Here is an 18,059-nt window from a genome sequence, read left to right on the forward strand (position 1 = left end):
TTGAAAATCACTGTATTGGTAGACAGACGGTTAATATTCTCGAGCCCCCTCCCCCAAGTACTGAGTTCAGCCAATCAAATCCCATCTTGCTAGTCTGCAGAGGGTAGCGTATCGCAGACCGCATGTGTTCAATGATAGAATAACCATTATGTGTCTGCGTGACGAGGGGACGTGTTATGTTGTGTGGGTAGCACTGTTGGCAGTGATTCTTATGACCAAAGGTGATACAGAACAGTTTACAGAGGCGGCCAATATCTTGGCATAGGGGCTTTTAACTACTAATTGTCGTCCAATCTGCAGTAAATAGTCTTCTAAAAGAAATTAGCGGGCTTATGTGGGACCTATAGAAATCACATCGCCTTAGGCACTTAGTCCCGTCACCACAATCAGCTACATACCAAATTTTGGTAAAAGTGTGTGTGTCATGCACTCTTTCTGCTGCAACTATGTGATTGGCATGATTGATCATTAAGTCTTCCACTCAATAAACTTCAATATCGCGATTTGGTTTATCTTTCCAGCTTAAGGGTCTACCCCACTGGACCCCCAGTGTTGTCAGGAACGGTCCCAGGTATTTGTGAGTTTATTTCTATGAAAGGGCTTACTAACCGATACCACAAATACCAGGAGAAGTGTGCACAATTAGGAATAGGTTTGTATGTAGAGTGGATGTGTAGGTCAACATCTAATGATTTATGTCTAGTCTGCAACAGTAGTCTGTGGTCAGGGAGCTTTGGGGTGTAAGAGATAAGGTAGCAAAGTCATGTCATCTAACCTCTGTCCTGGTCACATGGCTATATGAAGTTCAATCCTCCTAAGAGTTCAGTTTCCATGTCATCAACATTTTCTCCAAAAACTACATGTACGTGATTTCACAAGCTACTAGATACCACTTGGTGTTTTGTGTTGGGCAACCACAAGGAACTACTGTGAGAATGTGTGTTTGAGTGCAGTGTGTCATGTGTGGGTGTGTATATGCAGATCGTCACTTGTGAACGTCGGGCCTCCTAGAGGCCTCTTGATAGAGAATCAATTTCTAATCCCCCTGTCGAAGTCTCGTCTTCTCAAAGTCCCGTCTTCATTGCTCGGCTCTGGCAGTCTCTTACAGTGGCTGGCGTGCATCCACATGGCTCTCTGGTTGACCTTTACCACGGAGCGAGAGACAAAAAGGATCTAGAATGGCACCGACCACCGTGGCTTGTTCTACCTGGTCCTGCGGAAGTCCTTGATCACGATCCACTCTCTGGGATTCAGATCATGCAGCAAGCCTGTGGCTGGAGCTGGAAGTGCTGTCTTTACCTGCTTGTGGATAGAGTGCAGAGTAGAGAACGTGGTTCCACAGTAATTTAACATTGTATCATCACATGCTGCAGTGTCGGGAAAAGGGGCCGTCACAGGTCCAATTCCTGTGTGTGGAGGTCTCCCAAACAGTATCCCAAAAGGGCTAAGCCCATCCTAAGCCTGTTTCAGAACAGAATTTGTTCAGTCTGTTTTTTAGTGTCCCATTTTCTCTCTCTACCACCCCAGCACTATCTGGATGATATGCACAGTGCTGCTTTAAGTCAATACCCAAATATTCACCCACCTACTTAAGGGAATGGCTCACAAAAGGTGTGCTATTTTCACTGGAGATTTTATGTGGGAGTTCCCCATCTAGGAATTACTTCTCTAAGCAATGCCTTTGCTACCGTGTCTGAGTCCTCTTTGTATGTAGGGACGTGGCCTTCTCTACCTTCAAACCCATGTTATGAGTTGTGCAAATATTGTAAACAATTTTTTTCTATTTTAGAGTAATTAGAGAAACCAATGCTTTTTCACAGCTATCATTCTCCCTTTTGATGCATGGTCCCTGCCGTGCATCAACTTTGAAGACAAGGACAGCCCTGGGGGCACCGCCAAACTCCATCAATAACCGTGCAGCCTGCTTTGCGCCACACAGCTTTTTCGTCCACTGTAGCTCGTGTTTGGAGGTCTAAAAGCTGTAAAAAAAAAAAAAAGGGATGATTATTTTCTTTTGATTATTTGGGACCATAGATGCAGCTGCTTGCTTTGCTGCACTGTCCGCTGGAGCATTTCCTAGGAAAACAGGGTCTAATTTGTTAGTGTGTGCATCACATTTGCATATTGCAATAGCTTTAAGGAGTAGGACTGTGTCCAGCAACTCAGAGACTAGTTTGTGGTGGGCTATGTGTTTTCCTGAACTCGTCAGGTAGTTCCTGTATTTCCAAATTGTTCCAAAATTATGTACTACCCCAAAGGCATATCTACTGTCTGTGTAGACATTTAGTAACTGTCCCTCAGCATGTCTTCATGCCTCTATGAGAGCATATAGTTCAGCTGCTTGTGCTAAAAGATTTGAGGGGAGACTTCCTGACCGACCGTCTCATGTGCGGTCACTACTGCATAGCCCACTCAATGTTTACCTGTCTCTAGGACATGTGACACAGACCCGGCCACAAAAAGGATAAAATCTGTGTTTTCCAATGGAACATCCTTCAGGTCGACTCTAGGGGAGCAGAGTTCGTTAGTCAGTACAACACAATCATGTGGTTCCCCGTCTCTCTCTGTTGGAAGAAGAGTATCAGGGTTAAGGACAGTACATCGTTTTATAGTGACATTTGGCATATCTAGTAGCATAGTGTTTTGGTGCAGCCACCGCTGGATGGCCAGATGTGAGGTTTTCTGTTCAAGTAGGAGTAACAACACCTCATGTGGAACCAGGAGGTTCAATTCTGAGTAACCCACCAGGTCTCTGGATGCCACCACAGCTTTCTCAGCTGCTGCTACTGCATGTACACATGAGAAACTCTACAGCGACTGGATCCAACTTACCTGAGAATGAGCTGTCCAACCTGTTGCATATGCCATCCCTCTGAGTGGTGCTTCTAGACTAGAATAGTTTAGAATGAAAGTTCTGCGATACAAACACATACCTAGGAAAGAGAGTACTTGTTTCTTTGTCAGAGACTTGGGAATCTTCTGGATTGCAGATACTCTTTCAGCAGAGAGTTTCTTCCCCTTTGCAGTAATGTCATGCCCTAGAAATCTTACTTCTTGTTGTACATACTGTAATTTTGAAAGCCTGGCTTTGTGGCCTTCTTAGGCAAGATGCAGCAACAATTTAACAGTGTCAGTTTCACACTGTGCCCTGGAGAAAGTTTTAGAGGTGCTATGCTGTCCTTTAGCATTTGGTTGTAAATCGTTCGTGACTCACAATACCCTTAACACAAGCAAGAGAAAGTGTAAGGATGTCCGTCAAATATGTATGCAAACCAAAACTGTCTTTATCAAGAGGTATACTGAAAAATGCATTAGCTAAATCTACAACTGAAAACCATTCGCTATTTGCTGGAACCTGGCTTAATGTAGTGTAAGAATTTGGCATGTCTGGAGCTCTCTGTTTGACTGCTGCATTAACTACTTGCAAATCTTGTACAAATCTCCATTCATCAGGTTGCATGGGGTTTCTTTGCTTCTCTCACTGGAAATATTGGAGGTCGCACTGACGAATCATGACAGGGAACAATGACCCTGGCTTTTGGTAGTGAATTAAATACTGGCCTAATTCCCTCAATAGCTTTTGGTTTAAGAGGGTATTGAGATCGTCTGGGTCTAAAGTCAGATTTGGGCGTGATCACGACTTGTGTTGCACTTCTAATCAAGCCTACGTCATGTTTCCCTTGGGCACACAGCCCGAGAGGCACCTTCTTCAATTGTGGGTGTATCTCTAGGGGTGTGGGGCTTGTCCCAAGGTTCAGAAACATTCCCTTGTCATAACAAATGACATCCCAGTTAACCTTGCACATTTCCTGAAAGAATTTTTATAAACTCCCAGTGTCAGGCTGTACCATATGTTGGAGGTGGGTTTCTGTTCCTAATCTGTAATTTTCCCACTCTTACATTATCTAACCCACGGTCCCACATCTTTCCACTGTTTATTCTTTATTTTGGCTAATGAGATGTGAGGCACTGATTCTGGGACAAAAAATACATGCAACTGCATGTCACTCAATTTGACTGAACATGCACAAAATTTGTCACAACAATATAGTGCCTTTAGGTACAGCTCTTTGCTTTCTGGGATATCCATAAACCATTCTTTCTCAAAATTAAAGTCTCTTCCTTCATGCACTTGTGCTGTGCAATGGAGTGTAGATTGCGGCATAAAATCAACACAGTTGTCCTTCATCTTATTATGTGCTGACGCCATCAGGTGAGCACAGGCGTTAGGCTTGTTATGCTTGGACCATTGATAAACACAGAGCTCTGTTTCTCTAACAAATGGAGTTCCCAAAGATGAGTCATCAATTATTGTTACTCCTTGAGGTGAGGAGATCAAATTTAAGTGTAAAACACACATTAAGTCTCTGCCCAGTAGATTGACTGGACATGAAGACGAAATTAGGAATTGGTGGGTTACTCTTTTCCCATTTTCACATTCATGAACTAGCGGTTCAGAGAAATGTTCTAATACTGAATGGCCTGTTATGCCAATGGAGCGCAGTGACCATGAACTCATCTTTGCGGATTCTTTTAATTCACAGTGTTTTATTACTGAATACGTTGCTCCTGAATCTACCAAAAATGTGACACTTTGCCCATTAATTACAAGAGATATACATGGTAACTGTGTAAAAGGAGAGGTGCTGTATTTTAACAAGGTTAAGGGCCATGACTGGTTCAGACATTTGTGAATTGTCAGTCAACAGTAATGTTGGATGTGGGTGTGTGCATATGTTCCTGTTCTTTGTGAGCTAACTGATAGTTTGGGTGTCTGATGTCACCTCTTCTGTTCCCAGGTGCCACACCCTTCCCTTCCTCTGCCTGTCAGTTGGCTTCTGCTCTGGACAGTCTCTTGCAAAATGTCCAAATTTTCCGTAGATAAAAAATGTGAAGTTGTATCTATGGGGGTTGCCACTTCGCCTTCCTCGTCCGCGTCCTTTTGGTTTTCCTCTCCATGCCACTCCTCTTCCTCTGCCCCCCGGTTGTTGTATCCGCTGAGGCTGCACGCTAACAGCTTGTAATATGGTTAGTCTGGCTGTGTGGTGGTCTTTTCCCCTCTTCTCTGTCTTTCTGTCCTTTACGTCTCATAAGAGCTTCTCCGCATGGATCGCATACCTCTTCTCTTGTGTGAGGTTTCCGGTGTCCTAGGCGATACATTGTTGTTTGACTATAGCAACAATTTATGGTTTCATGCCATTCATAAAGCTGTTTCTGAGATGTGCCTCCCATGCCGTGACAGCCGCCTGCCCATCTGTCAGAGCGTCAGGTTTCTCCAAGCCTGAGTTTGTGTCATGGATCTCAGTGAGCCTGGATGGGTAGTGTGATACAGTCTTTTTGTTTTTGTCATGTCCATTCGCACAGGGATAGTGTTTGTCAGCCTCTGCTGGAGCGTCGTTATTTGTGCTCTGTACCTTGTGTTGACTCCATCATCCCACTTCGGGTTGATCAGGTGGACATCACCCCCTGGGAATTCACGTGAAACCTTGGTAGTTCATGAGTGGTGGATCTGAATTCTCTGCAGAATATCTGAAGTTCATCCCCAAACTTTTGTCCTTCTACTTCGCGGAGCGCTGGCAGATGCGTCATGCTGCTCTTGATGTCCTCCAATGTCCAGAGTCTATGAACTAGCATTCTTCTCCGGCCTCCTTCTCCGGCCACTTCTAGCATTGGGGCATTTACCACGGCATGCATTGTCTCCGATTTTGTTGGTCTGATGCCCTCAGGCAGCAATGTTGTCGGTCCCTTCACTTGGGATATCGTATGTAATGCCACCAGTGAAGAGAGGACAGCTGGCGGATAGTTCGGTGAGGGTTTGTGGCTCAGTTCTGACAGGTGCGCATAGAGTGGCATAGGCTGAGCCGCTTCATCATAAGGAGGTGCCTCTGAAACTGCAGGTTCCTCCCTCCTTACTGGCTGTGGGCGTTGTGGTCGAGATTGGCTTTCTGCACTTTAGCACACTGAGAAACAGATGAGGGCCCTACCTGACTTTTTTTCTCTCTTTTATGTGCCTCGCTCTGCCATTCAGCAAATGCCTTCCAGTCAGCCAAAAACTGCACTTTGCTCTTTGTTTTAGGGGTCTCTCTCTCCTTTGTCTCCAAATTAAATTTCTGTTGTTCTGTCTGAGACTAAAACTACCCTTTTCTGGGAAAGCACATTCTTTAACCCATACATCATATTGGTTCAAACATCCTTCCCCATAATTCACACACATAAATGTGATATTATTACCAACATATGAGCACCCTGTCACAGGATGTGCTTTGCTACATGTTTTTCACATATTTTTTTTCTTTTACAACTTCTGTAACTTTCAAAGTTTTAATCAATTTAACGTGTTATGAAAACCAAGTGAATATGTATTCTCGTGCACAGACAGAAAATGTTCAAAATGTGTGTCAAATCTCTAGACATTCAATTAATCGTATAACCTATAGGTCCAATAGAACAAACCTTAAGAATGTAAAAGAGTTTACCTGTGAGGGTCCACATACAGCAATTTGGTAGTACTTACAGTTTTCCCTTCCCTTCTTTTTTTTTCTCAGTAAAATTTACTTGTGCATTAAATTTGCAAAACGTATCATGTACCGTTGATATGATTCAATTCAATTCAATTCAATTGTATTTGTATAGCGCTTTTTACAATAGACATTGTCCCAAAGCAACTTTACAGAAATATCAACATGGTATACAGATATTAAAGGTGTGAATTTATCCCAACTGAGCAAGCCACTGAGTGGCGATGGTGGCAAGGAAAAACTCCCTAAGGTGTTTTAAGAGAAAAAAACTTTGAGAGGAACCCGACTCAGAAGGGAACCCATCCTCATCTGGGTAACAACAGATAGTGTGAAAAAGTTCATTATGGATTTATATGAAGTCTGTATGGCCTTAGGAGCAGCCGTAGTCCCAGTAGTCTGGAATTAGAGAAGATCTGAGCTCCATCCAGAGCCAGAAAGGATCTGGATCTCTAGTATCTCCATAAATACTCGTGTGGGGCTCGGCAAAAGGAGAGAGGGAGAAAAAAGATTATTATGACTGCGAAGTAGTAAAATAGAATCTAGTCAGGGTAGGCTTGAGTAAACAAATATGTTTTAAGCCTAGACTCAAACACTGAGACTGTGTCTGAGTCCCGAACACTAATAGGAAGACTGTTCCATAACTGTGGGGCTCTATAAGCGAAGGCTCTTCCCCCTGCTGTAGCCTTCACTATTCGAGGTACCGTCAAATAGCCTGCATCTTTTGATCTAAGTAGGCGTAGCGGATCATATAAAACCAAAGGTCACTTAGATATTGTGGTGCGAGACCGTTTAGTGCTTTATAGGTTAATAAAAGTATTTTATAGTTAATGCGAGATTTTACTGGGAGCCAATGCAGTATTGATAATATTGGTGTGATATGGTCGTATCTTCTAGTTCTAGTTAGGACTCTAGCAGCTGCATTCTGGACTAACTGGAGCTTATTTATATTCCTACTGGAACATCCAGACAGTAAGGCATTACAGTAATCTAATCTAGAGGTGACGAATGCATGAACTAGTATTTCCGCATCATGTAGTGACAATATGTTTCTTATCTTAGAAATATTTCTGAGATGAAAGAAAGCTATCCTAGTAATATTATCTACATGAGCATCAAATGATAGGCTGGAGTCAATAATCACTCCAAGGTCTTTAACTGCTGTACATGATGAAACAGAAAGACCATCCAGAATAACCATGTGATCAGAAAGATTACTTCTAGCTACACATGGGCCTAATAAAAGTATTTCTGTTTTATCAGAATTAAGTAAAAGGAAGTTAGTTAACATCCAACGTCTAATGTCCTTTACACAATCCTCAACTTTACTAAGCTTCTGTCTGTCCTCTGGCTTTGCTGAAACATACAACTGTGTATCATCAGCATAACAGTGGAAGCTAATTCCATGTTTACGAATAAATTGACCTAGGGGTAGCATATATAAAGTAAAGAGCAGTGGGCCTAAAACAGAACCCTGTGGAACTCCAAAAGTAACCTCAGTACGCATGGAGAAATCACCATTTACATCTACGAACTGATAACGATCGGTCAGGTAAGACCTGAGCCAGGAGAGGACTGTTCCCTTAATGATTCCCTTAAAAACATTTACTAAACTATCAAGGAGAATAGTGTGATCTATAGTATCAAAAGCTGCACTAAGGTCGAGTAACACAAGCAGCGAGACACAACCCTGGTCAGAGGTCAGTAGAAGGTAATTTATTACTTTAACTAACGCTGTCTCTGTGCTATGATGAGGTCTAAATCCTGACTGATACATTTCATGAATGTTATTCCTATCTAAGTACGAGCATAACTGCTTTGCTACAACCTTTTCTAAAATCTTAGAGATGAAGGGGAGATTTGATATTGGTCTATAGCTGGACAACTGAGACGGGTCAAGGTCAGGTTTTTTAATCAAGGGTTTAATAACTGCTAATTTAACTGATTTAGGTACATAGCCAGTGCTTAGGGAAGAATTGATTATATTTAAAAGTGGTTCAATTACTCCTGGACAAATCTGTTTAAACAAACATGCAGGTACGGGATCTAGTATGGAAGTTGATGAATTGGCTGAAGAGATTAATGTAGCTAGTTCGGTCTCGCTAAGCGGAGCAAAACACTCTAAACATTGATCTGATATTGCTACATTGTCATGTAATGGGTTTGTTACAGTACTGTCCGGTTTTAATTTAATGGCCTGTATATCATGTCTAATATTTTCAACCTTATCAATGAAAAATTTCATGAAATCTTCACTGCTATGTAATGATTGAGTGTTTCTCTCTGTAGTGGTTTTTATTTCTAGTTAATTTTGCTACCATGTTGAAAAGGAATCTAGAATTGTTTTTGTTATCTCCTATTAAGGTGGAGAAATAGTTTTTTCTAGCATCGCCAAGAGATTTCCTATATTTCAGTATGCTCTCCTTCCATGCTGTTTGAAATATCACCAGTTTGGTTTGACGCCATTTACATTCTAATTGTCGAGATGTCTGTTTTAAGGTTCGTGTTTGATCGTTATACCAGGGTGCTAATTTTTTCTCTCTAATTATTTTTCGTTTGAGTGGAGCCACTCTATCTAGCGTGTAGCGAAGTGTTGACTCCAAGCTTTCAGTCGTCTGATCAAGTTCTATGGGATCTGATGGTGATCCAAATCTAATTGATGTTTCTGCGAGGTTATTTATGAAGCTCGTGCAGTTATTCAATTAGTTATTCATTGCTCGAAACGGACTCTTTCCGTTAGCGAATATCTTTACCTTTATTATCTCTCTCTCTATCTATATATATGTACCCGTCGGTATATATTTTAGTTTTGAAACTGTGATCTAAGAAACACCAATATCTCTGCAGTCGCAGAGGCAAAGTTCCTGGAAATTCTTATAAGAAATCGTTCAATGTACACGCATTTCTTATAGCATTGACTCCCTTCCATACAAACAGCAATAGACAATGACTTTCTAATTTACCTTAAGGCTGTTTCTTGATGATTCCTACCAGTCAGTGGTAAAGTTGCATCGGTCTTTCGCGCTGCGAAATAAAGGACAAACCGCCTGCGTGTCAACCCGGACTTCGGAGTGAAACTTTTCCATAAGCATCCTCCAGTTTGCTTGTTGTCCAGAAAAGCTGAAAGAGTCACGCAGCCCACCCAAGGATGCCAAATGGCATGGAAATTAGACAAAACTTTCAGACTCATCCTCTGAGATAAAAAACCGTTTATAACAGAAAGATGGTTAATACAGGATAGAATAAAGCAGGATAGAATAATGAGAGTGCTCTGAAGCGCTTGTGCTGAACCACTACTATATATATGAAACGCAGAATATGACACACTTTTGTGTACTGATAAGAAGCAGTTTGATGCAGTTCCAACAAGCTTTGTTTCAGGGTCTTAGAAGATGTACAGACGAAACTAAGCAGATAAACATTCTGTACTGATCCAAGTGACATGATATGGCCTTCTTAGGCATTATCCTGTGATGAGAATTAACCGACCAAGAACAAAACTATTACAAAGTAAAAATTAATAATTTCCGTCACAACGCTTACAAGAACACTAGGAAAAACTACAGAAAATGGCAACAAGTTTAGCTCTGCCCCGACCTGTTGAGAAGAAAGGTGATAAGAGTTGAATATGGAAATACTTCGCATTCGAGGTGGATGACAATGGACATATAATTGATGCTGTGAAGCCGGTGTGCAAACGATGCCATCGTTCACTTCAAACAAAGGGAGGAAACACCTCGAATTTGGCAAAGCACCTGAAAGACAGACACCCTGATCTCTTCAAAGAATTCAAGGTGAATGAGTTTCAAGTCATATTAACATCATACAAACTGAAAAACTTCTAATCCTTATCCTGAAACACAGGCCATATATTATGTTTGTTTGAGGCAGCTGGTATTGTTGCGTTGAAACCAGCTAATTTTATGCTCCATGTAATGTTTGTGATAGCCAGTTATTTGTTAACAATACAATCGCATTGCAACGTTATATACTACCTCCTAACGGGCCACCATGCATCGCCATTCAGCCTCTGTCCTGTCAGCAAAATGTAGCCTAAAGTAACTAGATTAAATAATTATTTTAATGTTAATGGTTTTAATAAATCTTTTTGGACTGAGACTGTCAGTAAATTTAAAGTAATGCTTGCATTCAGAATATAAGGTGTGTGTGCGTGCATGTGTGTACACGTGTTTATGAGTGCACCTTAGCACCTGTAGACTCCACTGTTTTAGTCATTGTCAGACAGTATGTTTGATAACTAAAATCTCCATCTCTCTCTCTCTCTTGCCAGTATCAGCCAGAGGAGGATGTCCACCAAGAGAGTCAGGAGACATTAACACAGCCAACCTTAACAGAAGCTCTTCAAAGGTACAGAAAATATGACAAAAACTCAAACAAAGCAAGGAAATTGGATAGGGCAGTTGCTGAATTCATATGCATGGATCAATTTCCTGTCTACACTGAACAAAAGCATGAATTCCAGCAAATGCTTCACCAGTTCAACGCCAGATACAGTGCATCCGGAAAGTATTCACAGCGCTTCATTTTTTCCACATTATGTTATGTTACAGCCTTATCCAATATGGATTAAATTCATTATTCTCCTCAAAATTCAACAAAAAATACCCCATAATGACAACGTGAAAGAAGTTTGTTTGAAATCGTGGCAAATTTATTAAAAATAAAAAACAAAAAAGAACATGTACATAAGTATTCACAGCCTTTGCCATGACACTCAAAATTGAGCTCAGGTGCATCCTGTTTTCACTGATCATCCTTGAGATGTTTCTACAACTTGATTGGAGTCCACCTGTGGTAAATTCAGTTGATTGGACATGATTTGAAAAGGCACACACCTGTCTATATAAGGTCCCACAGTTAACAATGCATGTCAGAGCACAAATCAAGACATGAAGTCCAAGGAACTGTCTGTAGACCTCCGAGACAGGATTGTATCGAGGCACAAATCTGGGGAAGGGCACAGAAACATTTCTGCACCATTGAAGGTCCCAATGAGCACAGTGGCCTCCATCATCCGTAAATGGAAGAAGTTTGGAACCAGCAGGACTCTTCCTAGAGCTGGCTGCCCGGTCAAACTGACCGATCGGGAGGTGAGCAAAAACCAGATGGTCACTCTGACAGAGCTCCAGCATGTCTCTGTGGAGAGAGGAGAAACTTCCAGAAGACCAACCATCTCTGCAGCACTCCACCAATCAGGCCTGTATGGTAAAGTGGCCAGATGGAAGCCACTCCTCAGTAAAATGCACATGACAGCCCACATGTAGTTTGCCAAAAGGCACCTGAAGGACTCTAAGACCATGATGAAACAAAGATTGAACTCTTTGGCCTGAATGGCAAGCGTCATGTCTGTAGGAAACCAGGCACCACTCATCACCTGGCCAATACAATCCCTACAGTGAAGCATGGTGGAGGCATGTGATGTGCACCGACACTCCCCATCCAACCTGATGCAGCTTATTAGGTCCTGCAAAGAAGAATTGGAGAAACTGCCCAGAAATAGGTGTGCCAAGCTTGTAGTATCTTACTCAAAAAGACTTGAGGCTGTAATTGGTGCCACAGTGTCACGGTTTCCCCTGTAGGCAGCGTGCTGGAAAGCATGAGGGTGCACGCGCACGAGCAAGGTGCGCGAGCGCCTGCTCTGCAAATGTTGACAACCGTGACATTGTTTACTATGGACACGTGCATTTGTTATGTTTCTTTTATATCTTCTCCCTGTTCTGTCATTGGCTGTTGTTTGAGCGTGTGTCTAGATTGGTGTCAGCCGTCAGCACTTAATGGGCTGATTATGTCTGCTTATATACCGCTCGCCTCCCAGCACATGGCGCGGAGTATTAGTTTAGATTCAGTACGAAAGATAGTCATAGTCATAGTCTTAGTTATAATCCATGTTAGGTTCCTTGTTAGAGTTAGTTATGTTAAACTTTAGATTTAGTCCACGCTGGTTTTTCCGCTCCCAGTTCTATGTTTCTTGTTTTGTATCTTGACCCTGTTTTCCGTGACCACGACCTTGATTCCTGCTTTGCCCCGTTTATGCCTGTTTGCCAATCGCCTGACCTTTGCATGTTTTTGGATTACGTTTTTGGATTACCATTTGGATTTATCTGCCTGTGTCTCTTAAATAAAACTATTAAACTGCATTTGCATCTGTCCTAATCTCCCTTACATCTCGAGACATGACACAAAGGTGCTTCAACAAAGTATTGAGCAAAGGCTGTGAATACTTATGTACATGTGCTTTTTTATTTTTAATAAATTTGCAAAGATTTCAAACAAACTTTTTTCATGTTGTCTTTATGGGGTATTGTTTGTAGAATTTTGAGGAAAATGATGAATTTAATCCATTTTGGAATAAGGCTGTAACATAACAAAATGTGGAAAAAGTTAAGCGCTCTGAATACTTTCCGGATGCACTGTACCAGTTATCAAGCGGAAATTACTTCATGTACACAGAGATTACAAAACTATACACCGAAACCAGAGACCTCATTTCAGAGCATCTCAAAGAAAAAACATTTTAAGCCTGCACAATGGATCTGTGGACAAACAGAGCTGCAGACACATTCATTTCCATTACCATGCAGTACATAACCAAGTCCTGGGAGATGTACTCCTGGTGCTTGGGCTGTAGTGGTCTGAACACTGAGCACACAGGGGAAAGTTTGAAGGAGGCCTTTGAGGAGAAAATACAGGAAGAATGGAAATTGAAGAATGGAACATTTCTATAATAGCAGGCATCACAACAGACAATGCATCGAATAACCAAAAGGCCTTCAAAGATGATTACACATGCAGCCCATGTTTCAGTCACAATTTACACCCTGCTGTAAATAAAGCAGTTGCCATTGACAGGGTAGCTGCAGCACTGTCAAGGCTTCGCAAAACAGTATCTGCATTTACTAGATCACCAAAGTTCTCATACCAACTCACCAAAAAACAGACAGACCTCTCACTCCCAGAACAAACTCATACATGACGAACCCACCAGCTGGAATTCATCGTATGATATGGTCGAAGGTTTTTGGGGCAGCAGCAAACTATGTGCCGTGCTGACAGAGAACCGAAAGAAATGGCACCTGATGCCTAAAGATATGGACATTACAATTTTAGAGACTTTAAGAGAAGTCCTTGGACCACTGAGTCCTTTTACAAATGCACTCTGTGGTGAGAAACACACAACCCTCTCATCTGTCTTACCACTGAGGTGGGAGATACTGTCTTGTCTTGATGATGAAGACAGTGAGTCTGTACTTGCTAGGGAAATGAAAGGTGCAATCAAAGAAAATCTCAAGCAGCGTTATGATGAGGAGTTACAGCTACTTTTGAACACTGCCACCTACCTGGACCCTAGGCTTAAAGATAGCTTTGTTGCACTTGAGGCTGATGTGAAACAAATGCTTCTGGACCAAATAAAGGATGATGCCGATGACGGAGGTGGAGCCCATGTGCCAAGAGGAGCAGAGGCTTCAAGCCAAGACAGGCCATCTAAAAAGTCGAAGACTGATTTGAAACATCTCCTTTCGAGTATCCAAGGAGAAATTAAAGGCAGTGAAGCCACAGCAAATCTGGGGCTTTCCACAAGTGACCGTTTAAATGGAGAGTTTCTGGTATACAGCAAAATGTATAATGCTGAGGAGGATCCCCTCACCTGGTGGAAAACCAATGGGAGCACATTACCCCTGCTATCGGAGTTTGCCAGAAGGTATCTCTGAATTGCTGTGTCAAGCTGTGCTTCTGAGAGACTATTCAGTACTTCAGGGATTATAGTCAGTCCAAGGCATTCAAGACTGACCCAATATAACAGATATGTTGGTGTTCCTTTCCAGAAACCTTAAACTGGTCAAGAAAAGTTCAAGAAGCCATGAAAAGTGATGCCATTTTTGTTTGAATCTGGTATTGAATGGTAAAGTTGTAGCTTAAAAAAAGTTAAACTTTTGTTGAAAGTTGATGTTTTTTGTAATTATTTGTGAACATGCAATTGATCTATTGTGTAATAGTTTCATTTTATTTTTTATTTGAAAGCTACATGCCACTGTTGTGTTTTTAAAATGTTCAAATGTTTAAATATTTATTATATATCTATTTTGTAATTGCTTTTTTATTATGTGACTGTTGCCACTATTGTTGTTTTTTATAATGCTCAAATGTTTAAATAAAGGAATTAATGTTAAGTATTATTTATTTATTTATTTATTTTGCACACCATGGTATCGACTTTGGTATCGACTATCGTGTATTTTTGCTAGTATCAGTACCGACTACTAGATTTTTGGTATCGTGACATCCCTAGTTCAAGCTGCACCAAACTTCACATGATTTATTCGAATCCTGACCTGAGGACATATATGTGCCAATATTCAGTTATAGTTATAGCACCAACAGGAAAGTACATCAAAAACAACTATATAAAGTCTAATAAATGGAATGGCGTTCCCCTGGCAGAGCAGTCCCAACGTCCACCCAGGTGCAAGGGCCCGTTTATCGTTACTTGCAGCTTTAATTCTTTACTTTTCCTTTACTATGTTTAAAATTATTATTACTTAACAAAAATCACACAAATAACAATAAAATTACTTACGGAATATGACACTGTATATGAACATCCCATTATTAATGTCTTATTGAGTAGCATTTTTTTTTTTTTTTTTAGAAAGAACTCTTCAACACCTATATCAATTATATCACACTGATGGTCTCTTACTGACTTGACTTATGCAACATAGTCTTTCAAGTGAGCTGAAGAACGTCTCTCTCTTGCAGACCTTCTCAGGTTTGTAGGTTGGTTCATCTCTTTTTCAACAACAGTCAATTCTAGTGATTGTCCTTTCTCAAGGGCAGACATTTCCTTCTCTGCTGGTGCATTGACAACATCCATACTCAGCAATATAGAAGTGTCACCATCCTGTTCCTTCTCTGTGGGCAGTACAGTCTCGAGCATCCTGTCTGTACTGCGAGTTCTTATTTGGTCCACATGACTTTACACAGTTTGTCCATGCCATAGAGCAGTGTTGTATGAAAGAGGTCCTGTACAACTTTCCACTACTGCAGGTATACATTGGGGTCCACCACTGTAGTTCCTCACGTACACTGAATTTCCAACTTCAAAACTTCTGAGTTTGCAACTTTTGTCATGGCCTTCTTTTTGTTTCTGCTGTTTTTTCACACCTTTGGTCTTCACATCAGGAAGGAGTAAGTCATATGTGGATCTCAACTTCCATGACATTAACATCTGAGCAGGTGACAACCCAGTTGTTGCATGAGGAGTGATTCTATAATTAAATAAGAATCTTTTTGAAACACCTCAGATTTCTGAACCACTCTCTCAACATCCTGATCCATACCAGGCCACCACATATATGATCGGGCCAATCCCTTCATTCTTGACATGCCGGAATGGGTCTGATGTAACTGTTTCCATACAGCAGCTCAGCCTTGTGATGGTATGATGATTCTCGCTCCCCAAGTCACACATCCATCTTTGACACTCAGAGCATCTCTCCTGTGATAGTACGGTTCCAGTTGTGGCTCTACTTTCTCAGGCCAACCCTTTATTATATACTCATGTACATTGGAAAGTGTTATGTCATGCAATGTCCGCTTCTGAATTTGTGCTGCACTTACAGCTGAGACACCCATTAACTCCATTGGTAGCACTTGATCATTAGTGTCATCAGGATCTCCCTCACCTGGCACTGGGAGTCTACTCAGCGCATCAGCACTTTGGTGGTATTTTCCTGGCTTGTACACAATGTTGTACTGATATGCTTGAAACATCACAACCCACCTTTGCACTCTGGGTGATCCCATTTGAGGAACTGCCTTCGTTTCATTGTACAAATTGATCAAGGGCTTATGATCACTGTAAATTGTAAATGCACGACCATATAAGTACTTATGAAATGTTTTAGCTAAGCCTTCTTTGTCCAACTGTGTATAACGCTTCTCCGCAGGAATTAGTGTTCTTGATGTGAACTGCAGTTTGGTTCACACCTACCCAAGATACTAGGTACTATTTTTATAGGTATGACTATCCAGTAGATATCTACTAATCTAAAGAGTAAGAATTTTCAGAAGACTGCAAGTCTTTGAGTTTTTACGAATCGTCTGTTTCCAGGCTTCAGTTTATTAACTCAGAATAAGGAATAACAAATGATTGACAACTTCTGGACATGAGGGTTACCAGTTTTCCAATAGTTCTTACAATTAATCGTACTCAAACAATTACAGTAGTATAATCATAATCTATACTTTACCCATAATACAACAAAAGATTGTTATACATCTCTAGAAAATCAATGCTTTCATTACAGCTTAAAGAACGCATGTCTTCACCTCTGAAGACTGAATGCTCTTTCTCTGGTGCTTTTATACTCTATGCTCTAAGTTTTGTGGTCATGCTTCATTCAGCTAAGACCACAGGATTTGTCCTTGTGATCATGCATCATTCAGCAAAAGACCACAGGATTTTTTTTGTGGTCTAACTTCATTCTGCTAAGACCACAGGATTTCTCCTTGTGGTCATGCTTCATTCAGCTAAGACCATTGGATTTGTCCTTGTGGTTTAACTTCTCGTGGTAGACTCCTCGCACTGAGAACCACTAACTAGCTTCCTCCTCATTGACAGAAGCGAATGCCCTTTTTTGGACATGTTTGTCACGAGTTCCCCTTTAAGCAGTGCGCTGTGGAACATGTGAGCGCGCGTGCACGAGCAGGTGCACGAGCACCTGCTTTTCCCTTGTGGACAATCGTGACATTTCTACACGTGCATTTGTTTATGTTTCTGTTATGTCTCCTCCCCGTTCTGTCATTGGTTGTAGTTTCACGTGTGCCTGAATCGTCCTCAGCCATCAGCCATTATTAGGCTGATTATCTCCGAATATATACCGCGCGCCTCCCAGCACACGGCGCAGAATGTTGAATGAGTTAGATAGTCGATTAGTTTAGAGTCCTTACGATAGATAACCACAGTCCATAGTTTCATGTTTCGTTTCATAGTCTTAGTCTTAGTCTTAGTTCATGTCATGTTTAGTTTCGTTTGTTAAGTTCACGCTGGTTTCTCCGCTACCAGTCCCACGCTGCTGTTTATGTTTCATGTTTGGTAGATCAACCCTGTATCCCGTGACCACGACTTTGATTCCTGCCTTGTCTCATTTATGCCTGTTTGCCGGTCACCTGAACCTTGCATGTTACTGGATTACGTTTTTGGATCACGTTTTGGATTTGTCTGCCTGTCTCTCTTTAAATAAAACTGTTGTTCAACCTGCGCTTGAATCCTACCTTATCTCTGTTGCGTCACGAAACGTGACAGAACATTCCGCCCATCATGGATGCAGCACAAGAACGGAGAGAACGCAGAACCCAGAGGTCCACGCCAATCATCCCTGCCTTGGATTCTATGCAGTTTTCGCAATGGACTTTCATGGACCTTCCCGATAGGTATGATGGCTTCTTTGGTTATCTGGACTATTTTATGATAGACTGCCAGAGTTACGTCTCCAGCCTGTTTGACCCGAAGCCAAGGGAGAA

The sequence above is a fragment of the Ictalurus punctatus genome, chromosome 3 (genome assembly GCF_001660625.3).
Source record: "Ictalurus punctatus breed USDA103 chromosome 3, Coco_2.0, whole genome shotgun sequence".
In the NCBI taxonomy this organism is placed as follows: domain Eukaryota; kingdom Metazoa; phylum Chordata; class Actinopteri; order Siluriformes; family Ictaluridae; genus Ictalurus; species Ictalurus punctatus.